The 27,112-nt window shown below is 54.9% G+C and overlaps 1 protein-coding gene and 1 long non-coding RNA gene across 4 annotated transcripts in view; both read right to left on the reverse strand.

Moving 5' to 3' along the window:
- CDH22 (cadherin 22) overlaps positions 1–5,841 on the reverse strand; it is an 89,664-nt gene extending 83,823 nt beyond the window's left edge. For both annotated transcript variants that reach the window (XR_010073032.1, XM_063349865.1), the window contains exon 1: positions 5,522–5,841. The gene's annotated coding sequence lies outside the window, so the exon portion shown is untranslated. The remainder of the gene's footprint in view (positions 1–5,521) is intronic.
- A 5,025-nt stretch (positions 5,842–10,866) lies between these two features.
- On the reverse strand, positions 10,867–15,234 carry LOC134522363 (uncharacterized). 2 transcript variants are annotated; one of them, XR_010073042.1, is made up of 3 exons: positions 14,234–15,234; positions 12,500–12,773; positions 10,867–11,633 (listed from the first exon to the last, which is right to left on the reverse strand). It is a non-coding gene; the product is annotated as an uncharacterized LOC134522363 (long non-coding RNA). The 2 variants fall into 2 exon arrangements; XR_010073044.1 differs by having other exon boundaries at positions 12,500–13,042.
- Between the last annotated feature and the right edge of the window lie 11,878 nt (positions 15,235–27,112).

The raw sequence follows: 27,112 nt of genomic DNA on the forward strand, positions 1-27,112 counted from the left end.
TCAGCCCAGGCGACAGCAGTGACAGAGCGTGCGGGAGAGGCAAGGTGGCTCTCTGCGGAGCAGACCCTGCACGCCACAGTTTGGTAGTGGTGTTAATAGGGACTTTGCCCAGTCTCAGTCCTGCAGGGTGAGCTAGGGTAGCTCTCTCACAAGAGATCCGAAATTAGGAAACGCAGCGCTGAGTAGAGTCAAAACTGAATGAGCTCTGTCGGGCTTATTTTTCCAGGCTCGTTGATGGTGCTGCCAGAGTGAGGGGCAAGGAAGCGGGCAAAAGCAGGGCAGCGAATGGGGCACAGCACGCAGAGAGGAGGCCAGTGCGGGTTTCCCACAGACGAGAGAAGCGGGGCAGGATGGGGAGCCCAGAGAAGCGCTGCCATTTGCTGAAAAAATGTCCTTAGGTTGCAATGAGTATTATACCCTTCATTTGTGTTTAGTGAGCTATCCTGAGATGGGGCACCCAGCAGAAAGGAGACACTTTCTGAACAGCACTCTGATTTTCAACACTGCTTGTAGCAATCATAGAATCATAGAATTGTCAGGGTTGGAAGGGACCTTAAAGATCATCTAGTTCCAACCCCCCTGCCATGGGCAGGGACATCTTCAACTAGATCAGGTTGCTCAGAGCCCCGTCCAGCCTGGCCTTAAAAACTTCCAGGGATGGGGCGTCCACCACCTCTCTGGGCAACCTGTTCCAGTGTCTCACCACCCTCATGGTGAAGAACTTCTTCCTAACGTCCAGTCTGAGTCGACCCATCTCTAGTTTTGCTCCATTCCCTCTAGTCCTACCATTACCCGACATCTTAAAAAGTCTCTCACCAGCTTTCTTGATGGCCCCCTTAAGATACATGAGAGCTGGTGAGGGACTTTTTAGGATGATCCAGTCCAAACTGGGCCCTTGGGCTGCAGCATAGGTGGACCAGCTTTGGGCTGGCTGCCTTCCCAGTGCCCAAGGGCACAACTGCCCCCACTCTCAAGAAGAACAATGCAGGGCTTCAGCTTAGCAGGGTCTGTCCTCAACGTTTTGTTCAAAGAAGCCTTATAGAACCTCTGGGGAGAACTCCCCGACAGCACCAGGGCCTCTATCCCCGGTGTAGACACCCACCACCACCACAGTGCACCGGTGCACACACTCGTCTCCACCACAGCCCTTCCCCACGCAGAGCGGCCGGGTGAGCGCGGCAAGGAGGCGGCAGAGCAGGCACTCTGTCACCCAGAGTTTGAAGATAAAAGCCATGCCCAGCCCACCGAGGCACAGGCAGCCCCAGACCAACCCATGCACCCCCCTCCCGTTCGCCTTACACGCACCAGGCGATGTTAACAGCAAAGGGAGCTCTGCAGCGGCTGCACACCCGGCTGCCACCTACCACGGACCAGAGTGTCCCATGGGCCCTCAAAGGAAAAAAAAAGGTGCCACAACGCTGTAAAAGAGCCAGAGACATCCCTTTGCAGGGAGAACTCAAACCACACTGCGAGAGGATCAGAGGAACTGCATCACCAAGAAGAAAACCCACAGCTTCTTTAGGAAAAGAAAGAACCTACACCCTCTTCAGGCATCCCGGCGGGTCCTGTGGGATTAGGGAAGGCACGGATTGCTGAAGAAGGCGTCCGCTTTTGTTACCCAGGCATTGCACTGTGGAACCAGCACTAAAGTGCCATCCAGCAACCCGTCCCCCAGAGGATAACGCAGAACTATCTCCTCTCAGCCACAGCATGAAAGACAAATGAAAAGAAAGAAAAATGAAGGAAACGCAGAGCCAGCCTAAAGTAAAGTCTGGACTAGCTTCTGTAAACAGGGTTGTTGCAAAGGATAAGACTGAAAATTACTATAATGTGCCTTTTATGGGCTTTGCAAATAATAAAAAGTGATGATTAAATGAAAAAGAAATGATGAACGGGGAGGATGGGTCTCTGCAGCGGGTACTGGCAGGGACAGAGACCCCTCCATGGCCCCTGCACAGCTCTGCGAAGGAGAAACCAACTCACAAACTGGATGCAACTGCAGATACAGATGCCTCACAGGGCTGAGCACGTAGTGGGCACCCAACCCATGCTCGGTGAATGGGTCAGTCCCAGTCCAGACCCCTGAAATGAGCTCCCCACACACCAGGTCTGCACGGGAGCAGGGAAGGCTGATAGGCAGCAGTTTGCTGCCCAAACCCAGCCACAAAGTCCCAGTTTTTCTGTGGCTGGGAAAAGCAACACAGCTCGCAGGGATGTGCGGGCATGGGCTCTGCAGATGCTAGAGCAGCCGAATCCGAGGGGCAGAGCTCGGCACCCTCGCCTGCAGCCCAGGGCACCACCACACACAGACGTCACCCCAGGACAAGGTAGAACCAGGGGAGCCCTGCTAGCTGGAGAGCCAAGGGTGTGGGGCAGGACGCCCCCAGGGCTACAACCAGGGTCGGGGGCAAAGCCGGTTACATCCCTCCCCATCGGTCATTCCCTTTCCAAAGAAATGCCATGGAATAAACCGGTGGCAGAGCCAAGAGAGATCCAGGGAACAGCAAGGCGCGGTACACCAAGTCCACCTCAGGCAAGGAATTTTGTTGGGACTCACGCCCACCTAATCTTTACATGTAATTTTTCCAAAAAAGCAGATCGCTCAAAATGGCCCGGGCCTCGGGGTATGTATGGACTTATCTGCAGAGAAGTGTCATTGCTTGTAAACCCAAACACAGTTGCATAACCGCATAGTTAAAAGATAACGACACAAAGTCATACATGGGTGTATTCTTAGGTACAAATACTCTTTAGCGACCTGATGTCGAAAGAACACAAGGATCACCACGCTCTTTCTTCTTCAATCTGTTTCTCTTTACTTTTCAAATACGGGCTTTCAAAATGCAAAAACAATTATTTGAAAAATATTTGAAAAAAAATATATGAAAAATAGGAAAAATTCCTTCAAAGGAATAACATCAGATCGAATCCCACCTAAAGTCCAGTTTTGTTTCAAAGCTTACATGAACGGTCTAATCCTTCTAATGAAATAAAGTCTGGGGGTAGCAAAAGGGATTTCAAACAAACAAATATTTCCCCCCCCCCCCAAAATATTTGCAACCGAATTATACTACTATGGGCTAGTGATTAGGAGCAGGAAAGTAAAATTGGCTAGGAAAAAAGCCTGCTGGCTCAATATCATTTTCGAAGTGCAAAAAACCGAAAAGCTGATCAGACAATATATACAACAAACGGTAAATTATGACCCTGTTCTGAGAATCCTTACACACAGGCAAGGAGCTATGGATTTTTCAAATATGATGTTGCATTTTAAATCATGAAAATACCATATTATTTGATACGGAGCTAGGAAAAAGAGGATATTAACTGTTATTTTCAATGCACCAGCAGCCTTTTCATATTTTTTTTTTTATTTTTTTTTTCTGGAGACCTGCTACGTTCTTTTGAAAAGAGTTTTAAAATTGACCTTGTTTCAGTTGCCACTTCTCTGTCCTAGGTATGAAATCACCACATCATATCATAAAGTGTCAATGCACCAAAAAGCAAAGGGCATTTTTTTATATATATTTTTTTCAGGCAGGAACAAAGCTGGCTCTTTTTACCTATGAAACAGCACACACTTTTTCTTTCTCGAGCCCACCAATTTCAACATTGCGTTATTCAGCAACCGGCATTTCATACAGAGACCTCGCCTCGCCTGCTCTGACCCCCACCTCGCTGGAGCGCAGAGGTGATGCAAAAGTCAGTACAGAATCTGGGCCAGTTTATTCAGATTTTAGTGGGCTCTACCCCGTCAACATTTTCAGGGATTTCATCCAGGAGCAGCAGAACCACCCTTTGGCCCTGAACACAAACAAACACAGTATCAGCACAGGAAAACCGTTTCAGAGTCTTGTTTCCATTTCCCCCTGCTATGTGATACCCAAAGCCAGAGAAGAAATTTATTTTCAGCATTTGAAAACTGACGGACCAGGATCACGATCTCCGACCCTGATAATTGTTTGCTGCGAGTGCTCCTTACCCGGTGCTCATGAAAGGGGTGGAGAGCATCCACCGGTCTCGTAAGGGAAAACATGGCAAAGCCCGGGCTCTGTCTGAGCTGGGCACGAGATCTACAAGTACAGAGACTGAAGGCTTCAGCCATTCTCTGAACGTTAGGCACCCTGAAGAGACAGAAACAGATCCCAAAGAAGCAGTCATCATCTGAGGTTTTCTTGGTGGCATGCAGGACTATGGTATCGGCTGTTGTTGCAACACATGGTATTTTAACAGCACAGATATATTAATGCATGGTATTTTAACGTGTGGTATTTTAACCCTAATTGCAGGGATTGAGAGGCGCATCTCCCCATTTATTTCCGCAGGCCATGCAAACAAACTCTGGAGAACCAGAGCTCTGGCGGAGCCACCCTTCTTAGCCCTCTCAGGTCCAAAGGTGCTTCCCTGAGATGCACTGCGCTGTCTTATGAAGTTACGTCTGAAGTCTGAGCCTGCCTCTCCTTGCTGCTATCTACACCATCATCCCTGTGACTGGTCTTGTTCATGCATAAAATGAGGTTAGAAGAAAACACAACGCAGACCTCTCCAGATTGTAAGGGATGTTACAAGTGCCAGAAATCAAACAGAAAAGAGAAGAGAGGCACCTATGGCATCCCTCCTTCCCCTGCCGGCACCGCAAGCGACCGCAGGAGCCTGGGTGCCACGGGATGTGCTCCCAGGACGCTGAGCAAGACGCACTCGGTGCTGGCAGCTCTGGGCCTGGGTGAGCTGCTGTAGCTGGCCATGCAGGAGGAGCAGACGTGGCTGCAGCACTTGCTCCCAGAAGGCCTGTGCACAGCCATTTGGGAACCACATTTTAAATGAGGAAAGTGCTAGTTTTAGCACAGTTATTTTTAGTTTGTTGTTAGAAAAATGTGGCTCCGTAAAGAGAGATGTTACCCTGCCTGCTAAAAGGACTCGGGCAGGACTCCTCAGGCATCTCGGCTGCACGTTCACACACATGCCCGAGCAAAGCCCCTGTGGTAATTAGCGTGACGGGCTCTGGTCTCAGTAAGAAAAATGAGAAGACAGCTCTGGGGTAGGAAGGAGCCCAAAAGAGAACGTTTGAAGGTACCACCGCTTTAAAAAAGAGCTGCAGCTCCTGAAGCACCCGAGCGCTTTAACTGAGGGTATGCCGAAGCCCTGCTGCTGCCAGAGCCCTGGGTACCACACGCTGAGCATCCTGGCGGCGATGCCCAAAGCGGCACCGAATCTCCGGCTTCACCCGCCCTCCAACACCCAACCGACCCAACGCTGCCGCCCCGGCGCCGGCCGGGGACACACCCCGGGGGTGCCGGGGCCGTTCGGCCCGCGGTGGCGGCGAGCCTGCCCGCAGCCCGCGGTCCCGGGGCGGCGGCGGCGGCGGCGGCGGCGGCGGGGCGGGGGGGACAGGGCCGAGCCCGCCCTCCCCTGCGGGGAGCGCCGATCCGCAGCCCCGCCGAGCGGCGGCAAAGTTTGCGGCGCGGCGAGAGGGACGGAGAAGTTGGGCTCCCCCCGCCCCGCCGCCCGCCCCGGTTCTTACCTGGGGCGGCGGCCGCGGCGGCCCCCCCGTGCGGGGCTCTCGGCCTCCCGCGGCATCCCTGGGCACGCAGCCCCGGCAGCCAGGCGGGGAGGGGATGGCAGCAGCCTCGGAGCCCCCGGCCCCGCAGCCGATGGCAGCCGCGGCGCGGCGGGCGGCGGCGGCGAGCGGAGCCGGCTGCTGGCACCGGGCGAGCACGGCGCGAGGCGGGGCGCGGGCGGCGGGGTGTGTGGCTGGGGATGCATGTGCGGCGAGAGCCGCCTTCCTCCCCCTCGCTTCCTTCGCTCCCTTCCTTCCCTCCTTCCCCGCCAGCCCTGCCCAGCCCAGCCCAGCCCAGCCTCTGCTGGAGACTCTGAGAATGCAGCGCCGGGTTCCCCCCCGCCCGGGACCGGCCCCGGGGAACCTCCCCTAGAGACCGCCCGCGGGGACCGGCCCTGGGGACCCCCCCGCGGGGACCGGCCCGCTCCGTGCCTCAGTGGCCCTGCCCCTCTCACCCGCCCTGCCGTGCCCCCCGCCACGGGCGCCCGCGTCGCCTCCGCTGACCCCGGTACCGTCCCTGCCCGGGGACCGTCGGGAGCGGCCAGGGCCACCCCGGGGTCAGGGATGAGCCGCCGTGCTCGGGGCGAAGGGCAGAACCTGCCTCCCCCGGCTCAGGCCCAGCGGGGCTGAGAACGCACAAACTCTGTGCATGGGAGCGCAGCGCTGGGCCGGGGTGCCAGGGCATCCAGCAGGTCAGGGAGACCCCAGCACACCCTTCCCCAGCCCTTGAATGGGGCCAGATCCCGATGGCCCAGTGCCAGGTTGGCAGGTGCTCTGGGGCATGACAGGCAGGGTCTGGGCACTGCAGGGGCTGGGGCTAGCAGACCCTCCTCCTGGGTGGCCATGGCAGCTAGCATCCTCAGCACCCACTTCAGGTCTCAGGTGCCTCCTCCAAAGCCCTGCTTAGACCATGGTGGGCACCACCCAGGTTCAGCAGCACTCTGGGGATGCAGCGGCAGGAACGGTTGTCACCTGCAGTAGAGAGTCACATACTGGCAGGATCCACAGCAGAGTGCCAACTGTACAGACCACTCTGGACATCACCAGGATGGGTGGAAGGTGGAAGCAGGGAAGAAGCTCAAGGCTAGTGAGGCTGCAATATCATTTTTGGGACAGATAAGTCTGGTCATGCAAGTCAGGGTTTAGCCACAACTCAGGCAAATGGCCCGCAGTGGGACATTTTCCAGTCTCCACTGTCCAGGGTCTCAGATCTTACCGGGAGAAAATGCTCCCCTGCTTCCACCACCAACATCTCTGGTGTTGAGCTTTGGAGTTTGGCCCTGGAAGGAACACGAGGGAACACTGGAGGAGGGAATGCCCTGTTGCTCCATGCGTGCAGTGCCTTGCACAAGGCAAAAAAATCCTCTGCTTGGCCAGTATGGGCCAAGAAACAGTGGTAACCCAGTGGCAGGTTGTCCACAAAGCACCTGGGTCTGCAGGTGGCCTGCAGGTCAGGGAGAGGTGAATCGAAAGCAAAAGAGAGTGGTTTATAGCCACAGCACGAATCCGGGAGGCGTGACTCCTCCTTTCCAGGACCAAGACGCGAGCAGGGCTCAGATCCAGCAGCAGGCTCAGGCAGCTGGACTCCCCACCTTGGCACTGGCTGGCACAAGGTTTCCCATCCTCATACTACTGCATGACTCCCACCTTCAAAGGCCAATGGGGCTCTGAAAAAGATCTAGGAAATGCTCCATACCAGCCCCGTCAGATGTGGAAGCATCTAGAAATGTCCTCAATCCTAGTGTGAGAGCGAGAAGCCTCCCAGCTGCAAGCACTGCTGCCAAAGTAGGTCCCACTTGTGCCTGATGCTCTTGTAGGGAACGGAGCAAAGCCTGGAGCACAGCTGCTCCACCGCTAACACTGTCTGCAAACAGAGACCTTGCTCAATGCCAATCTAGCCCTAGGACAGCTGCTAGGCTCTTGTGCCAACATTGACACAGGCGCTGGGAACACCCGGATCCTTTCCCACGAGCTGCCTCTCACAGTGCAGCGGCAGTGCAGATGGAGCTGAGCCCACCTGGCAGAAAGCATCCAATAAGCTGGTGTGATACTGGGTGGAGACGGTTCCACCTCTTGTCTGTAGTTGTGGTGCCCTTTTTCATTCTGTTTCCATTCTGTTTTGGGAGCCAGGGAAAGTTTGTTCCTCCTGCCGTCACCACCTCCCCTGTGTCACAGCTGCTCCATGCCTGATCGAGTTGAAGATAACCCTGCTCATTGCAGGGGGGTTGGACTAGATGACCTTTAAAGGTTCCTTCCCACCCAAATCATTCTATGATTCTATGCCCTCTTGCTGCTGCCCTGCAGGGTGCTGGTAAGTCCAGCCAGGCCTGCCCCAGCCCAGCTCCCAAAGGAGCACGGTAACAAGGCCCCTTGTGACAGTCCTTCTGTGAGCCCTGAAATCAGCAACTCTTCAGAGTATGCCCAGGTCACGCAGCAGCACAGGCCAGGAGCCGCCCCGGGCCCCGTGGGGAAGGGATGACGGAGGATGCAAAGCAGGGGAACAAGGACCAGCCGTGACGCGATCACTCCCTTTGTGAACGTGGCTCCCCACACGCGTGAACCCTGAACAACAGCCCCCACAGCTCCGTCCCGCAGCCTCTCTCAAAAGTCGACCTGTCGCTTTCACGTCATGTCTTGTATTCTCAGCGGCAGAAGGATGGATGCGTTATCCTTTGACTTTGCTGCCATCCCCTTTATCTCCATGGGAATTTAGTCCTCATCTGGCTTCTCCTTTCCTCTTATTCCCATCATTGCTTTATCCCAGCATTCAGATAGCTCTTTTGTATTTCTTAGCTCTCCTCCACCTGCAGCACTCTTCCCGTATTCTGATATACTTTCCCCATCTCACTGAGCTCCAGGCCCCTTTGCTTTGTTCTCTCCCTATCTCTCCCTTTCTTTCCGCTAGTGACTTGTTCTTTTTCTTGTTGTGATTTGTCTTCTCTGCTCTGTCTCTTTCACTCATCTATTCTCCTTATCTCTTTTTGCTCCTTCCTTTTCCTTTTCCCAGTCTTTGCACTCCCCCCCCCACCTCCTTTGTGTGCCTTTGTCTGTAAGGAGTTGAAAGTTAAAAGCTTTTCCAACTTGATCCTGAGCAGCTTTCCCTGGTGCTTTCATCTCCACAACACATTTGTAAAACTGCTCAGACTGAAGAGCCATGACATGAACAACTAAAGAAATATCAGAAAGAAAGAGGACTCCCAACATGGGATGGAAACCTGCCTTCTCCAAGAAAATCTTCCTGGTTCACTAGCACTGAGGTTCTCTCTCCACAGTTTCTGTAAACACAGCATAAAAGCTGCTTACCAAGATTTCCTCTTCCTGGCCTCATCCTCCTCCCTGGTGTGTTTGGTGATGGAAGGGACAGACGCGGGGGACCCCCCCCATCACCTCCTGCCCAAAAGTGGCCATGACCCACCTGCTCTCCCTCCCTTCTCCCTAGCAGCTCTGGCCAGGTTTGTCATTCCTGCTGTGTCACAAGCTGCTAGCCAGAGGGAAGCGTTGATCAACACCAGGAAAGATGCTCTGGCTCTTGTCCAGTCCTGCTCCCCGCTCCTCCTTCAAGCAAAGGTGGCAGAGACCTGGCAAGCTCTCCCAGGTGCCGTGTCACCAACCCCTCCCAGGTGCCAAGAAGAGTTCCTTCTTACCACTTTCTCACGTGTTCTGTGCGGGGTCCAGCACTGTTTGGGATACAGCAGCTGCAGACAACGACTTCAGGAAAATTCGGGGAAGAGGTGCTTTTGAGCCACTGCTTTCTTGACACTTCTGTGCAGCCTGTGCTTTGCAGGGTTCATGTGTGAGCACAGAAGCATGGTCGATCTGACCTGTGACCAGTGGCAGGGAATTCCAGCGTTACCAGTACAGATCTGTGCTGTGCCACGTGGAGCAAGTCAAAGTCCTGTCTCCTTACTTGGAAATTTGTTGCCGAGAAGCCCATGAATCCTGGCTATTCTCACAACTCTATGAGAAATTAATCTTGCTAAATCCTCCTACTTCTTCCCTATTGGAGAAACAGATTCAGCACAGGACAAGCTCTGTGACTCACCTCTCTCTTGGCAGAGCCAGCTCCCATTAATCTAACTCCCTGTCTAATGTCCACATTTGGCTGGCAGGCAATCCATCTCCAGTCCAGCTCTCTGTCCAGGATCCAGCTCCCCTGTCAGTCAGAGCCTACCCAGCGCTGGGTGCCCTGCAGGGCTTCCCCCTGGTGGGACAGGGGCTGTCTGCAGGCCACTGCCCAGGATGACAGCAGGGGACAGAATCTGGGATGGATGGGTGCTTGCTAGGCAAAGCAGCACCTGGCTGCAGTGGCGTCTGCCCAAGCAGACCTGATTTCATTCTCTGAGCTCATCTCAGCAGAACAGAGGTTCACAGAGCTCAGTCCCACCGGTCATGCTTTTCAAGGGGTGCGGGATCAGTCTGCTGCCCTCCAAGTTCACCCCGAAAGGAGCTGAATACTGGGTGTTAGGACTGGCAGAGAGGGCTTTGCTCCCAGAGCTGCAGCTCAAGATGCCATGAAGGTTGCATGGAAAAAGTCCCCCTGCCAAGCTCCCTAACGAGGGTCCCTGGGTGGTCACATTTGCTCCTGCTGTGCTTAGCAGCCACCTCTTGCAAGCAGCAAGTCCTTGCCTCCTCGTGGCTGTCCCCTGGGGGCTGCAATGTGGGTTGCAACATGTCCGGGTTGCCACCTGCCTTTTCCTGGACACTGCTCTGGCACAGGTCTAGAAGGATGGACCCTGCAGGCTGGTCGCACCACATGACTTTCTTCATACCCCATGGCTAGGGAGAGGCTCTGCACCCCCTGTGATTCCTGCTGGAGATGGGGGCAAGAGCTGAAGGCAGCAATTCTGTGCTCACACAGGTCCTGTGGCGTTGGGGCCACTCCTTAAGACACCACAGAGCCTGCCCACATGAAGCCGGAGCGGACAGAACACGGTTGGGAGGACCACAGCCCAGCACTGCCCCGTTTGCTGGGCACACGTGGGCCAACCCCCCCCAATCTATTGCCCAGAGCCATTTCTCACATGCCACCCCACTTACTCCTGCTAGCCAAATGGCCCTGCCTTGCTGAGGCTCTTTGGTGCCACTTCCAGTCTTTTCCTGGGCGCATTCCCACTGTCCCATACATGTAGGCACTGTCTGTCACCAGAGTCTGGCAGCTCCCCCCCATCTTTATTCTCCCCAAGTACTGTGTCATTTGCAGACTCCATGGTGTCAGCCTTGTGATTAGATTCCAAAGCCTTTATGAATAATTTGTTGCGCAATTATAAAGCAAATATTTAATTGAACTTTATGTAAAATTGCTTCTGCCTCTGAGCGCTGAACCACTGCTTGGGGACAGGGTGTTTTGTGACCACATCAGCCCCCAGGAGTCCCATGGAGAGGACAGCAGTGAACTGCCAGACCCCTTCCCCAGTGTCCTGCACGCAGATGGCTGGCCCTGGCCGCTCCTGGCTGAGCCCATGGAGGGGAGGGCTAGGGGAAGGCTCTGCGGCGGCCCCAAAGACTGCCGCAGATGCACCAGCTGCATGATTGCGGTGCAACTCCCTTCCCTTGGGAGCCTGTCCTTGGACACTAGCAGGAGAACGCGTCTTCCTCAGCTGAGCAGCAGAATGAACCAGCCGGAGCGTTCCCACAGTGTGACCAGTGCTACGCTGGAAGAGCCCAGCATGAAGTACGTCGCTGTAGAAAACATCTTTGTGACAAGTTGTTGGCAGTCAAGTTTCAACACAAGGGTAAGGACAGATGCAAAGACACTGGCTGGCCTTCTTTCCAGTCCTTTTCCTTCCAGGACAAGACGGGAGCATGCAGATGGGAAACTTGCACGGAAGCTGACTCTTCAAGGGAGGGAATGCCTTTGCTCACTGGCCATGTCTCAATGACACGGGCCACCAGTCTGAATTGCTAACAAGAGTGCTGGCACCAGGGTGCCCATCCTGGGAGAGGCTCCTCAGCACACGCCAGGGCCAGTGGTCTGTGCAGAAATACTCTGCGTACCATGACATCACCTGCAGGCTCAGCTGGGAGAGTTTGAACGGAGGGGGTCTGGACACACCTCAGATTGGCCATGGCATTGCCTCTGTAGGGAAAAACATCTGTATCAGCAAAACCAACAGAACTGGACAAAATCCTAATTTACCATGGTCTGTAAAAGAGGCTGAAGTGCCTATTTCCAGTGAGGCGAATTTGAAATTGAAAGAGGAAAACGAGTGCATTGAAGAGATCAGAAGCTCCTTTCCAAGCGCGTATCTAGTGCAGGTAATTGCTAACTGACCTGGAGGGGCTCTTGAAATCGACCTAATGCAGCAGATTCTGCTGCTCAGAGCGGCTCCGGGGCTGGGGACAGGCATGCGCATGAGCAGCTGGCATGACAGGACAGGCTGCTGTGCCATCGGGCGGCTCGCAGGGGAAAACGCAAGGTCTGAGGGCAGGGAGATGGTGTGGAAGGCAAGAGTGGTCTGTGCAATGCTCACCCCCATGAGTATCCTAAGCCTGGCCGGGGCATGTACAGCTGGAAGAAAGGGACCGGTTTGCTGTTTGAAGGGGGAAACTTGTCCTTGCATGGGGCAGGCCTCTGCGGTGGTGGGAGAAGGAGGGCTTGGAGCCCTCCCACAGCCTGGAGTGGCTGTGCCTACACACTGGGAAGGGATGGATGAGGAGTCTCCTCAGGTGAGCTCAGCGGCTGATGCCCTGCGTCTGGACCATGAGGTGGGAGCTGGAGTCCCGCTCCACTGCCGAAGGGAGCAGAACTGCAACGTACCCTGCTGACAGCGGGGCACAGTTATCAGTTTCTCTGCACGGACCACAGCAAAGAACAGCAATTCCCCGGGGGAGCCTGGGGATATCCCCTTCCCCAGCAGCACTTTCTTGCCCCTCAGCTCAGCTCGGGCAGCCCCTTCGCTCCGCTCTTGCTTTTATGGCCACAGGAGAAGCAGCGCAACTTACCCTTTGGCTCCCAGCCACGTGCTCCCTGCTGCCAGCTCACCCCAGGACCAGGTCCATTAGCTGTTGCCTCTGGCAGCTCCTCTTGCTTCCCAGCCCTTGTTGCTTTTCACTCACAGGCATTAAAGGTTCCTTTCAAGACGCACCTTTCTGCTTCCTCTGCAATCCAGGCATTTCTTTAATAAATAGCATTTGTACTGGCTCTGTGATGTCTATTTGGCTTCGAGCTTTCATCTCCTCTGCTGGTTGTGCCCAGCATGAAATCCTGCCACTCAGCCTATAAAAATTAATGGTTGGGACAGTTATTTGTAGCAGACGTTCAGCATTTGCCTTGATGGTCCAGTCCCAGACTGGGTCCTCAAGAAAGCCCAATGGCAAGTGTTTGCTCTGCTAGCGGGCAGGCAGCCAGCGTGACTGCGAGGTGAGCTGGGGAGGATGACACCCTGCTGTGGGATGTGTTCACACAATGCCCTTCTGTCAGTGCCACAGGAGCTCATTCCAAGTTGTTTGCTCCCAAGACCTACAGCTAGATGCGCGGTTCACCACCTGGGCATTCCAAGAGAGTGGACGACTGAGGCTGTGCTCCAGATATGCAACATAACAAACCAGAGCAAAGAAAACAGGAAAGGCAGAGGTTCGGGCTATCAGGTCTGGGCTGCATCCAAGGGTCCCAGATAGATGGAAAGCTTAGGACAGGTCAGGAGGAGCATGATACAGCCTCCTTTTGTCATTCTCTCCCTAGTAAACACACATGCACACACACAGAGTCACTCTCTCACACACTCACACACACTCTTCTGTGGCCCTGACACCAGCCAAGAGCAGGGAGAAACAGGGCTCAAAGCAATCGCAATCTTCCCATAACAATGGCAGGAAAACTGTGATGCGGCGAAAGCCACAATCTGGCTGCAAAAAGCTGTGGAGAGGATGTAAGCTTCAAAAAATAGTTGTTTACTTCTGGTATTAGGATGGTCTTTGGACTCCCATCCCAGAAAGGCGGAGAGATCTGACCACTTCTGGGGTCCGCTAGTGCCGAGCCCAGCCCTCTGAAGGATATGGGCTACGCACTGGGAAGACCACCATAATGTGGTTGGGAGGGACCAGCAAAGCCCTCCTACACCGAAGAGAAAGGAAGCCCTATCCAGTGCCTACACCTGGAAGGCGCAGCATCAGACCCAGCTCTGCTTATCTTTCATCAAGCCCAGTCCCCTCTAACACAAATCCTGCTCAGCCGCCACTACTATTAGATCCACTGCTTTTAACAGACAATATCTGTGCACATCCAGTGCACAGATCCCGGCTTCCTTCATCCCCCTGGCAGCCCCTGTTGTACTGAGTTCTCTTCAAAGTTATGCTTTCCTTGTGCCATCTATTGTTCTGCTGCTGCCAGTAGCAGCCTTCCCTGCATATATGATAAGCTTCTACAGCTTTTCCAAAGTGCAACTGCAGGAATCTGAACCTCCCAAAAGACACGTTGTAAGTGCATCACGTCGAGCTCCTCTGCTCACTCAATTACCATGATCCAGAGAATGATCCTGACTTCCTAAAAATTATGGTATTTCCAAACTGTGCAATTGTGCCTTCCCTACAACTTTTCAAATGGCCCAGTATAGACTCTTTTAGAATAGATTCAACCATAGTCCATCACACCCTTTGTGGACATAACTAAGTGTTCACCTGTTTAGCTGTTGTACTCCTGCCTTTCCTTTTCCCAGGGATATCATCCTATTAACCTACCTTGAAATTGTCATTGTCTTGAAGTCAGCTGTGGCATGGAATCATAGAATAGCATCTCTTGACTGTTTTCACCACTTCACAGGATAAAGTCTATGAGATGCCCTTACTGGCCGAAAGTCCTCCAGAGCCATGGCTACAGCTGCAGCTTTTGTGAACGCACATTCTGAATCCCATGTTGCTGGCTTTTACAAGGATGCGGTTTAGGGCCACATTTGTTGTAACCTGGAATTTTCTGGGAAATACTCCTACTTTCTGTAGGTGCTCCATATCCGTTGCCAGTGATGGCTTCTCCCCTCCAACGGGTGCTCCTCTGGGTGGGCAGAGGAGTCCTCTTGCCCAGCAGACTTCTGCGGTTGCACCGTCCGGCTTTTGTACATACATTTGCCTTTCTTTTATGCTGTATGCAGAATTCCGCAGATTACTCTGTATTCACAATTCTCACAGATCCTCAGCTCCAAGGTTTTACTGCAGGTCTTTAATTCTGTCACATATTGATCGACTGTTTCTGCTTGCATGAAAAGGATTGGAAATGTTAAAATGATTCATTGTTTTGTGGGAGACACAGCCACATTTTTTCATGTTTACATTTTCTCTTACACATTCCTTTCCTCCTCCCACCCAAGGCACAGAGACTGGGGCTTTCGCGTTAGTGCTTCTTTCATCTGCACTAATTGCTGTTAAGTGGATCTCAAACTGCCTGACAGTTTCCGTTCTCTGCTGCATCCCAGCAGGGAAGGATTTAATGCTGGACCCTGTGATACGTTTTTAGTTCTTCCAAGAGCTCCTGGAAACAAGTAAAGTTCATACTTAAATTTTATCAGAGCCACCTTGCAAAGAGAATTGTGCGTATGAGGAAAAGATTGCCTCCATCAGGGCTGCCACCAAAGTGGTGTACCTTTCTGAACAGTGAATTGCAGGGGGTTAAAAATTATTTCCCAGAGTATCTTTCTGTGCCCCCTGTCCTGAGAACTACCAACACTTGACACTGTGCAAGCACAGACCACAGAGGCCACTGATGGGATATGGGGAGGGAAGTCTCGTCTGCTGCCGGACCCTGTGGAGTTCGGTGCTCCCTGGCAGACCCAAGCAGCCGTGTGCTCTGTGCTCAGCAAAGACGAGCAAGCCAGCCAAGAGCTCTGCACTGCCACTGCTCAGCACGCTGCAAGTCCCTCCTTCCCCCACCAGTATCTGGAGACAGCAGGCTGGTGACCCTCGAGGCACCTCCTTTCGCCCAGCAGCAGCTAGCCCATAAGTCAGCTCTCCAGCAGCTCCTGTTTGCCCATGGTCTTCTTCACTGTGCTTCAGAGCTGCCAAGACACACACGTGGGCTTGGCATTTAAGCCCTCCTGGCCCTGGGCTGGCAAGCAAAGCCTTGAGTCCCTCTCCCAGGTCCGGTGCTGTGGTCCAGTCCACGGTGCACCCAGCCATCCCCCAGGGCTGGTGCTGGGGAGCTGCCTCCTTGCAGAGCAGCAGCCTGGGAGGGCAGCTGGGGAAAACGAGCCCATTGCTCCTGTGGTACCCTGGGAGCCTCGGCCTCCAGGCTGCCAGGATCTGGAAGACCATGCCCGAGTAGAGCTGTGCAATGTTCGGCCTGTGGCTCCTTAGGGAATCCTTGAAATTGCCTTTGGAGAAACAGCAGCAGCCTGCACCATGGCCCTGGAGCAGGATGAGGAGCAGGCTACACGTGCCACTTCCTTCTCTTAAACTTCAAACGCACCATCAGGCCTAAATTATTCACTTGTAATCCCTGGAGCTGGCAGCAGCTCAGAGAGGATCCAGCTCAGGTGATAAGAAGGAAGAAAGAAAAAAAAGAACCCATTAAATTTAAAAACCTCTGAGAGTCATAAAATGTAAGAATATATTTAGGAGAGGAGCCAGGGCAGGATGGGGAAGCTGGGTGCAAGCAGGGTCTGACACTGGCAGCTCTCTCAGCATGAGGGCAATACCAAGAAAGCTGAGGGAACCTGAGGCTGAGAAGGCTGGTGGGGCTTGGTGGTCCTGGGTTCTCAGCTCTGTTACCTTTTCTAACCTGTCACGGTCCTTTGTCCTCTCTCTGGGATGTAGATGGGGTGAGAAAAGAGCAGGAAAGACCCGCAGAGGGAGCAGAGCTGTGCTAGGAGCGTCCAGCCCAGGCTGAGAGCAGAGTCCTGCTCCCCAGGGTGGTGGCCAAGGGACTGCCCTCTCCCTCTCCGCAGCCAGATCCCCGGCTCAGCCTCCCCTGAGAAGGTGTTGGGGATGCCCAAAGCCAAGGTGCGGAGCAGCTGTGTCACTGGGCCAGCAGCACCCAGCAGCCCTGTCCCCAGGGACATGACCCACATGCGCGGAACTGCCCTGGTTCTTGCAACATACTTGGAAAAGTTCTTGTTTACTGGGATCTAACGCAATTACAACGCCAACTGAAAACAGAGAGCAACTCCTGGCAAGGCACGGGCTGCAGAGGGCTCAAATGAAAAGCATTTAAAATGTCTTGCTCCACCAGCCTGGCTGCGCCTGTGCCCACCAGCTTCGGTCTGCTCCTGCAGTGAGTGCTCCATCACCTCTGAAACAAACTGCATTGATCGGGGAGAAACACTCCCATCTCAGGCCTGGAAACACACCCTGGCACAGGTCCCCAGGAGCCAGCACCTCTCCCCATATGCCAGGGACAGGCACCCGAGGGTACCGCTGCTTTGCCCTGTGCCATGCAGAAGCATCTGCAGGCAGTGGCACAGCTGCAGCCCACCTCAATCTCCACAGCACAAGCCCCACACCGCTGCCTCAGGCCAGGCTGCACAAAAGCAAGAGGGTCTGACAACGGGGTGGGGGGCACCAGCCCTTCCCAGAAGCTTCAGGAGACACAGGAGAGATGACAATGTCCTGGCTGAGTCTCTGCAGTCACAGAGCTTGACAACACCACAGGGAAGGTCTTCAGTCTGAGCTCCGTCCAGGCAGAGGGGCAGCTCTCCCTTCACCTTCACCTGCTCCAGCCGCACATTGCAAACGTCCGTGAGGAGGACAGACGGAGAGCAGCACTGCGGACACTGACCATCCCTGATCCCAGGTGTTCGGTGCCCTGGCAGACCTCCGCAGGGCAGAGGGGAGGACTCAGAGGACTGCGCCTCACAGCAGCTGGGAGAAGTAGTGGCTTTAGAGTCTCAAGGGCCTTGTGCATCCTCTTGTTGCAGCCCACCGGCTCTCCATCCCCAATGCTCCGCACCCAGGCACAGGCTGAGCTTTGTGTTTCCAGCCTCTTGCAGCAGAGTTCAAGCTGCCTGAGCCGATTCAAATCCCAGGGCTCCGTATCAGCTCCCAGCTGCATATCTGAGAGGAGAAAAGGGGCTGCAGGCACTGCCGGGGTTGTACCAACCTGGCTTGGGAGGGGACGGGCTGAGACTGTTTCTCGCCGAGACTCTGCAGAGAGAGCAGCTGCACCTCCCACCACGGCTGCACCTCCCAGAGAAGGCTGCCGGGCACCTGCGGGGAGCATGGATCACTCCTCAGAAGAGCAGCCAGATGGGAAGGTCTGTGTGAGCCTGATAACAGCTGCTGCTTGGCTCCTCTCCCTGGCAGGCCTGCATGGGGCACACGAGTGCTGGTGTCTGGGGCTCCAGGAAAAGGGGGTGCCACGTGCCCCGAGGCCAGGCTGGCATCTCTGTGCTTGAGAGCCCCCAACACAGCTCCTCCTGCTAGAAGCTCCCCAGGGAGCGCAGAGTGAATGCTCACCCCCACGGCGTGAGGGTCGGCGGGAGGTGCGTGCCCTCGGTGCCGTCAGACACTTTGCAGATGCAGAGCCGGGCTCCTCACGCCTGCGGCAAGCGCAGAACTGGGTGCTGTGGTGCAGAGGGAGAAGCCAGCACCTCTTGCCTACCAGGGCTCAAGGAATTTGTCCCTGCCCTAAGGCGGACTGCAGGACGTGGAGCGGCTGGCTCTGGGCCACCAGCAAGTGTGGCTGGCTCTGGACCAGTCAGGGCAGGACGGGAGCCCAAGGCCAGGCAAGTGCTTTGCTTGCACTGAGATGCCAGCAGAGAAGCTGTGGGTGCAAGGGGGAAAGCCACGTGAGAGAGAAGAGAAAGGCCTGGCTGTTAGTGGCAGGAGTGCTGAAATCCACTATTAAACTACACTCCAAACTGATTTTTAAAGTTCTCTTTCCTCAGGAGGTGGTGAAAACACAGTGCCAAGTAAGCTGCCCCCACTTTTCTGCACAGCCATCAATAATCCATCAAAACAGATGGAAGTGGGCACCGTCACCCAGCACATACCGATTCCAATTAATTCACCCTCCACCAAAGGCATCTCAATGAGCAGAGCAGCTCTACGTATCTTCACCTGCTGAACCAACACAGCACCAGAGCAAGGCCAGGGTGCGGAGCAGGCTGGGGAAACGAAGCAAGGATGGAGGGTGTTTCCTGGGTGTGGAAAGGAGAGGAAGGCCTGGGGAAGGTCTCCCGATGCCTGGGGCCCATGGAAGCCACAGGCGGCAGGACAAACAGGAGGGTCACTAGTTCAGCAAAAGGTACGCACGCTTCCAACGCCAGAACTTGCTGCCTCAGTCCTGGCAGCCTTGTGGTTTAGATGGGGGATAGTTGTGATGGCAAAGACAAAACCTGGGCTTTTCAACCCATTTTCACACTCAGTGCCTGTGAGATGGGCTTGACTTGTCAGGCAGGTGAAGAGGCCACAATGACTGTCCTGGGGAAGGAGGTAGAGAACAAGGCAGAGAGAGTGAAGATTGTCATCAGTGACAAAACAATCAAAACAAAAACTGAAGCCCAAGGTCCAGCACACGGCTTTTTCTCATGCAAACCTCTCCGCACCCTTGTTATCAGCAAATCTGGAACCAACCTCCATCCCCTGCAGGTGAGGAAGGAGGTGAGAGGGATCAGCAAGGCAATGCAAAATCGGTTCTGTTTTTACGTGCAGAGGAGGCCTTTGAAGGAAGAAGAAACTGCCCGTCACCTCTATTTCCACCTGACAAAGGTACTAGCACTACCTGGGCCAGCAGTGCCCAAACTCCTGGGAGGTACTGTCCTTGGCTGGAGGGGCAGTCAGGCCTTTCTTTGGGCATCTTGACACTTCAGGGCCATGAATGTCCCAAGCAGGCTCCCCTCCACCTGCTGGGACCTTCCCCACGTCTTTCTGGCTTTTCCAGGAGATCTGGGCAGGGGTGCTGCAGCTCCTGGCCTGGCTCCATGGCAGATGCCTCCCCACTGGTGCTACACCCCACCTTTTGCCAGTTCCCCGTGGCCTGAGAGCACGCGGATCACAGCACCCCGTCCCGCCCCAGCTGCTCGCCCCGCGGAGCGGAGCTGGGCAAACAGCTCGTCAGGAACAAAACCCCTTCCCGAGCGGGCTGGGCTGCCTTGCCGGCGACTAAATATTCAGAGGCACTGTGCACTAGCCCTTTGATCAGCCATTTATCTCTCCGTGCCACAGGTTTCCTGGAGCCTGGCGTTTCCGCCCCATGCTCAGCCCAGGTCCCAGGAGCCCGGGAGACAGGTGTGAGGAATTAGCCATGGGGAGGAATGCTCTGACAGGAACCAGCACCAAAAGCAGGGGACAGAGTGTAATGTTTATTACATTTGAAGCAAAGCAAACATGTGGCCTACTTATGTATCTAGAGAGAATTAATTGAGGAGCTCCGCAAAGCAGCAGATTATAAATTAGAATCATTTTCACCAACTTCAGCCCATTCATCTTGCTTTCACACCCGGCCTGTCAGCTCAGCCTGACACGGCCGCGACAGCCCCAGACCCACGGGCTGCTGTTTGGTGGCACAGGGGGACCGTTGGCAGCCAGCCCCATGGGCACCACTTGCCTAAACCCATGGGGAGCGTGTGGGGCCCAGCCCAGGCACACGGCTTGGATGGAGAGCAAATTCAGAGCCCTGAGGATGGCTCCAGAGGTGCCAAGTGCCACCAGCTGCCATTGGCAGGGGTACGCGGAGTGCTCGGCTCCAGGGCCTGGCCCCACAGACAGCAGAGATGCCGGGTGCCTGCCCTGTGCTCCTCCATCCCCCTTCACTCGCTGGCAGCCAGCGGAGTGGTGAGGGGGCCAGCAGGGCTGTGCACGCACCTCCCTACCCTCCCCACCCTGATGGGATCCCAGGCTAGGGACTGGGCTTTGCTGATCGTAGAATCATAGGGTTGGCAGGGCCCTCTGGAGATCACCCAGTCCAACCCCCTGCCAGAGCAGGGTCACCCAGAGCAGGTGGCACAGGAACGTGTCCAGGTGGGTTTGGAATGTCTCCAGTGACGGAGACTCCACCACCTCTCTGGGCAGCCTGTGCCAGGGCTCTGCCACCCTCCAGGTAAAGAAGTTCCTCCTCATGTTTAGGTGGAACTTCCTATGCTCAAGTTTGCCCTAACAGGCAACCTCAGGCCACGGTCAGGTGGAGACTCACACACACATTCTCACACACACACACAGACACACACACACAGACACACAAACACACAGAATGGCAGGGGTTGGAAGGGACCTCTGGAGATCATCTAGTCCAACCCCCTGCCAGAGCAGGGTCACCCAGAGGAGGTTGGACAGGAACACGTCCAGGTGAGTTTTGAATGTCTCCAGAGATGGAGAGTCCACACCCTCTCTGGGGCAGCCTGTGCCAGTGATCTGTCACCCTCAAAGTAAAGAATCTTTTCCTCATGTTGCGATGGCATTTCCTGTGTTCCAGCTTGTGCCCGTTGCCCCTTGGCTTGTTGCTGGGCACCACTGAAAAGAGTCTGGCCCCATCCTCCTGACATCTGCCCTTTAGACATTTATAAACATCGATAAGATCCCCCAGTCTTCTCTTCTCCAGGCTAAACAGACCCAGGTCTCTCAGCCTTTCATCATCAGAGGGGTGCTCCATTCCCTTGATCATCTTTGTAGCCTCCGCTGGACTCTCTCCAGTAGTTCCCTGTCCTTCTTGAAGTGGGGGGCCCAGAACTGGACTCCTTTTACTCAGCTTAGAGGTCCCTCCTGGGGACACTGCCCATGGTGTGCAGGTGCCTACCCGGAGCTGCTGGGAGCATCATGCTCTGCATGTCCACAGCACTGGGGGCCTTGGACTCACACCTCATGGAGGGGCAGCCCGTTGGCAGACAGATTCCAGCGCAAGGAGCAGCAGGGGTGAGAAACTGGCAAAGCAGCTTGTGCCAGAGGCACTCTAGCCCTCAGTCTTTTCCACAAAACTATCCTGAAGCAGGATGCCCCAGGAGCTAGTGTGCTGCCAGGGGCCTCCAGAGATGCACAGAACAGCCTTGCTTGAGCTGACGGGGCCAGACGCGCTTCATCCCATGGCAGGGACTCCCATCATCCTGTTTTTAGAAGCTGTAGCAACCTGCATTGACACACAAGCCCTCCGGTTCAGCAAGCCACCAGAGTCCACACCGGCAAGCGTGTGTGATCCTGACAGAGCCCACCAGGCACCCTAGCCCAGGTGTGACATGCCCCACATACCGTGTCCCATCCAGCTGCTGCCTTGTCCCTCGTGGCTCTGACTGCGCAGGGAAGCCCCGGGCTTCGGGATGGGCGCCCGGTGAGGAGTTCCTGCCACAGCCCGGTCCCACGCCAGGACAGCTTTCTTCACGGCCACTCTCTGTGTGCCAGCTGCAGCCCCCACTCCGCACCTGGCTGGCTGATAATTTGCATCATAAAGAGAGAGTTTGTTCAAATGGCATTACTAATTAGTATAGAAATACTATTAGCATCGTTAATGCATTCCCAACAGTTCCGTCTGTTGGCACCATGCGAAAGCAGCACTGAGGCAGAGACCAAGGAGGCAAAGCCAGGCCAGGGACCGGACTGAGCCATCAAACAGCATCGCCTCTACCCCAGCACGGCTCTCCCTGGTACAGCGATCAATAAAAGTTGGACTGGGACAGGTTTGTGTCTGTGTGTGTGTGTGTACAAGCCCACGTGTGTGCATGGCAGGGAATCACAATGACAGAAACTACCCAGCGTGGGAATTCCAGGACAAGGGAGGGAAACTGGTAGAAAGGAACTGAGACAGGGGCATGGGGGTAGCACTAAAACCAAATGTAAAGTGGATGAATTATTTACTGCAAGAAACAATTGTAAAGTCACTTACTCTGGCTCTGTGGATCCTAAATAGGGTCTGCGGCGTTTCTCACACCTCCCTAGCGTGCTGAGTGATTTTTTTACAATTAGATGCATGAGGCTGGGGTAATTTTATAAGAGACTCCAGAAGATCAGTTTAGTATTGATCATGTGCTGAATTTAAAGGCTTTCCACATCCATCTGCTGCTGCTTCTCAGGTGACAGCTCAGCTGGGACCTGGGTGCTCACTGGGTACCTGCGACCCAGAGCCACCTCATTCAGCCGTAGCCTGTGGCTGGGCTGATGCACAGCAGCACAGGGGGCCCACGGCATCCATCACACTGGAGCCCAGTTTAGGAGCCAGCGGAGTCACACGGCTGCTCCCCAGTGAGCCTTTTGATGAAGTCCCCCCAGTGGATCAGTCTGCTCCGCTTCTCCCATCACGGGAGCCAGCTGGTTGTGGGTTGCAGTGGACCATACGCTCATCTAACAGGGGCAGCAACTGCCAGAGATGAACAGAAATGGGGTGACAGGGTATAGAGAGCAGTTTACACGGACCAGCACCTAATGCCAACACCCTGCACCAGAGTGGCAGCACCATAGCACCTCGACCTGCTCAGCACAGCCCCCCGCCAGCTCCCACACAGCCGCTGCCAGGAGCCATTGCCTCCTGCACGCAGCAAAGAGTTGGCCTTAGGAACGGAGGCTCTGAGCACCTGGTGCTACTCTGGATGCTGCGGACACGACTATAAACTGAAAAACCCTTCCTGAGCAGGCAAAGGCCCCTCATTTGGCAGGGTGTGATTGCACAAAGGGCCCTACCATGGGCAGCCCACGCCAGCAAGAGTCTGGAGGAACTCCCACCCTGGGGAGACGGGGTGACGAGAAAAGGCACGCAGACAGACAGAGCGCAGGGGGGCATACACATGGAGCAGGGCCTCTGCCCCTGACTTGGAAGAAGCGTCTCCTGGTGTTTGCCTTGGACTCTGCAGGTCTTCAAGGCATGGCATTGCAAAGGATGAGCCTGGACTCCAGAGGCAATGGCCCGGCAGCAGGATAATTGCTGTGACGTGCCCACAAATGTGAAAGGAAGAGGGAATTCAGGCATTATGGGACTGTTAAACATATTGCGTCATGATGAGGTTTTAGTTTTTTCTTTTAATAATATGCATATTTGTCCTGGTCTGAAGGCATGAAATCTGCGAGCCATGCTGCCCAAAAGACAACCTGCTTTATGATGCTAAAATGGAAACTTACAACGTGGTTTTTCAAAACAATACAAGTCAAATGTATGAGAAATCGACTGGTTTACTGAAATGGGATATGTGCAGGGCAGGAAAAAATGACTCTTCCAGGCCCGTATTTACTCAACAAAAGACCTATATTCAAATAACGCTTAGAGCAGGTCACCGGCATTCTCACAGAGGTTGAGTGGCTGAAAGTAAGGCTACAGCATGAAGAGGCCCTCTTAATCAGCGGAGAGAGCAGAAATTGTACGGACACGCTTTAAAACACCGGGCGCTTCTTCAAAATCCCCAGGCAGAACTGTGAGTCCAAAAATCCGTTTTGCAAAGCCACCGAGCGGGGCGAAGTGGGGCCGAGCCGTTGCACAGCTGCCCACAGGTGACAAAGTGCTGAGAGGCAGCGCCCTCGACACAGGGCACCGGCCAGGGAGGACCTCAGCGCACCGTACCTGGTAGATGCTTAGATGCACACCTTAAATCCAGGCATTGATAAGGCATCCGACTCTTTTGCTGTTGTTGTTGTTGCTGCTGTTGCTTTGTTTTCAATAGCTGCAGCTAAACATTTAACCTTTACATTGATGGAATGACCTAAACATGTTCTTCCAGGCTCGTCGGCAGCCAGGCTGTCTCGCAGCGAGCAGAGAAATGCCTTTCCTTTCAGCCTGGCAAATCAATATGCCGCATGGCTGGCAGGCTTGCAGGTGTCCCCTGCTCAGAACACACGGAAGGGTCTCAGAGGTGGGATACAAGCATTTCTCCAGATTGCCAGGTCTAACAGAGAGGTGGGCACAAACCTCCATTTTCTTGGCAAGCAGGAGAAGCGCAGCTCACAATTTGGAAGCCATGTAGTTGTTCCAGCTGGGAGGCTGGCTCTGGCTGTGGCTCTGCCAGCAGCTGAGGCACTTATTCAGCATCCTAGGATTTCAGATGGCACAGAAAGAGTTACAGGAAGGAGCAGCAGAGTAATCGTGAGTTAATATGGTCCCATGTTTTTTATTACTCTCAGAGTATTAAATTGATAGCCTGGTACCAAAGGCCAGAAGTGTCACCTCTCAACAAGATGAAATCTATGTAGCCCGTGGACAGGGGAAAGTGGCAAGATTTATAAAGGCATCCATAAAATTAACATTTGGATGAGTATGTGGGAGAGCAGCGCCCATGAAGTGCAGCAGCAGGTTGACAAGTACCTGCTGCCCCTGCATTTAGAGCCCAGCAGACACCGTTGACTGGGTGCATCCTCCCGCACCGATGCCTGGCTGAGCGGGGCCCCAGAGCCGCTCTACTGCCAGGACCGGGCTGCCAGGGAGCTTCTGGGAGATGGTGGCATTTTGGTAGTGCCATGGGGAGTCAGTGACAAGGGCAGGAACAGGCTACATCCCTGATCTCCTTGGGGGGGGATCTCTCCCTGGCCCTACTAGCGGAAGCATCTCCCCTTGGTTTGGCTTAGACCGGACAGGGAGGCTCAGACCCTCTCTCCACCCCCAGCTTTCTGCATGGCTCAGTCTGTGCTGTCTGAGCAAGCACCAAATCTGGCAAGGCAATGGGACCTGGGGAACACGCTTTTCTACAGATCAGGGAGCCCAAGATATGTACTGTTGTGCCAGGAGCCATGAAACGGTGACCCCCAGGCACACCCCATTGCCCCAGAGAGGCCAAGAGGCCCTAAGAAGACCTTGTCCCTCTGTTGCTGCCCCAGGACTCCATTGCACCATCCAGGTGACCAAGGGCTGTCCCTGGAGACAGCTCCAAGCATCTGGAGAAATGCTTGTATCCCACTTCTGAGACCCTTCCATGAGTTCTGAGCTGGGGACACCTGCAAGTCTGCCAGCACAGCAGAGACACTGGCCACCCAGCACCCTGGCGGCTTTCAGGGTGCACAACAAGGTGACTACGTCTTTGTGCATGGCACAGCATGGACACAGGGCAAAGGGAGTGCTGACACATGGGCTTGTTCGATGTTCTACTGCTTGTAGAGTCCGGGTCTTGGCACCTTGGGGCCTCTGCCCTTCCTCGGCACAGCGAGGGCGATACTCTGGGTCTGCCACAGAAGCAGTGACACCACAGACCTGCCGGGACAGCATGGTGCTCAGGGCCACGCGCTTACCCGGACTGCCTGATCCCGCACTGCACAGCACACACCTCTACGCGGAGACACCACGGCACGTCACAACTGTGTGTGCCCTCGGCCGCGTGCCCCATGCACAGTGCTGCAGGCTCACGCACCTGGCGCTGTCTCAACACCCAGTGCAAATGGAGCCATTACCACTGCTGCCTGCAGTACGACTGCTTTGCAATTAAAGGAATGAAATGTTTATACAGGAATAAATCTGTGTTAATGAGGTGAATCCTGCTCCCGCCCTGACAGGCTCTAAAAAAAGGCTGGGAACTTGGGGGAAGGGAGAAGGTTCAAATGCACGCTGCTCCCAGCCAGCAGCTAGGTCTGGGAAGGGAAAAGGGGAGGGAAAGGGGAGCAAAGTCGGGCAGGTTGATGGTTGCACGCAGGAAGCACCAGTTCTTTGATTTCCCTGTCTGGTTCCCCCCACAGCGGGTCAGCGGCAGAGACCAGACGGTTGTCAGGCTTGCTCAGGCTCAGGAGGTGTTTGAGCTGTTCCCTTCCCTGGGAAGAGGACCGCACCTGGCTCAAAGATTTAGGAAAAGCACAAGCCATACGGACAGCGATGCTGTCACAGAGTGGGGACACACTGCTTTGGGCCCTTCCACCTCAACAGCCTGTCCAAAAAAGTCTTTTGCTGAAGCTAGCAGCAGGGGCTGTGCAGGAGGAAATCCCTATGCAGGTCATCCTTGCTCTCCTCTATTCCTCAGAAACACTGAGCTAATCCCTGTCGCCTGCCTACACGGGAAACCACGGAGACACAGAATCCAATTAGCTTGAAATCCTGCTCTGGCTCCCGCACAGCATCTCCCTCTGATAGAGCTGTGGAGCTGCAGAGATAAACGGTGCATTAGGATTCCAGTGGGGTCTGGCAAGCAAGGATGGCTTTGGAGCTGCAGCACCAGCCTAGGGAAGGAGCGGGGCACCAGTGTGCCTTCCCCAAGCCTCTCTCCCCACCTCTGCCTCATCCCAAGCCTTCCTTCTTCCCGGCTCGTCCTGCAGCTCCGTTCCCGCTGTGAGCCCGGCTGCGCAGGGTGAAAGCTGAGGACTGTGGCTGGATCCAGCAGGTCTCCAGGCTGGCTGACCTGCCACAGGGCCTTCCCCCTCCGCACGGGGGGGTTTTCCTAAGTAGAACCTAAGAGGTTTTCCACCTCTTCAGGGCTGAATGGCATCAAAGCCTCTTGGCTGCTGGGGGTGGCCAAGGTGGCATGAAGCACGGTGCCAGGGCCCAGCTCCTCACCACTGCAGCTGGCATGAAGCGCAGTGACAGGGGTTGCCCCCAGGGCATCTCTGTGCCCAGAGGTCCCTTAGGAACCAGCATGATACATGTCACCCTCAGCTCCCCTGTCCCTCCTCCAGCAGGGACTGTCCCTGTGTGGCCGGCTCTCCAGAACGACCTGGGAGACAAACCTGGTCCCAACGCCATAAAGACAGTGGGGAAAGGGACTGAAACAGGTGATCCTGCCCTGGCCAAGCTCAGCACAGCCTGTAGCCACG

This window comes from Chroicocephalus ridibundus, chromosome 12 (genome assembly GCF_963924245.1).
Source record: "Chroicocephalus ridibundus chromosome 12, bChrRid1.1, whole genome shotgun sequence".
NCBI lineage: Eukaryota > Metazoa > Chordata > Aves > Charadriiformes > Laridae > Chroicocephalus > Chroicocephalus ridibundus.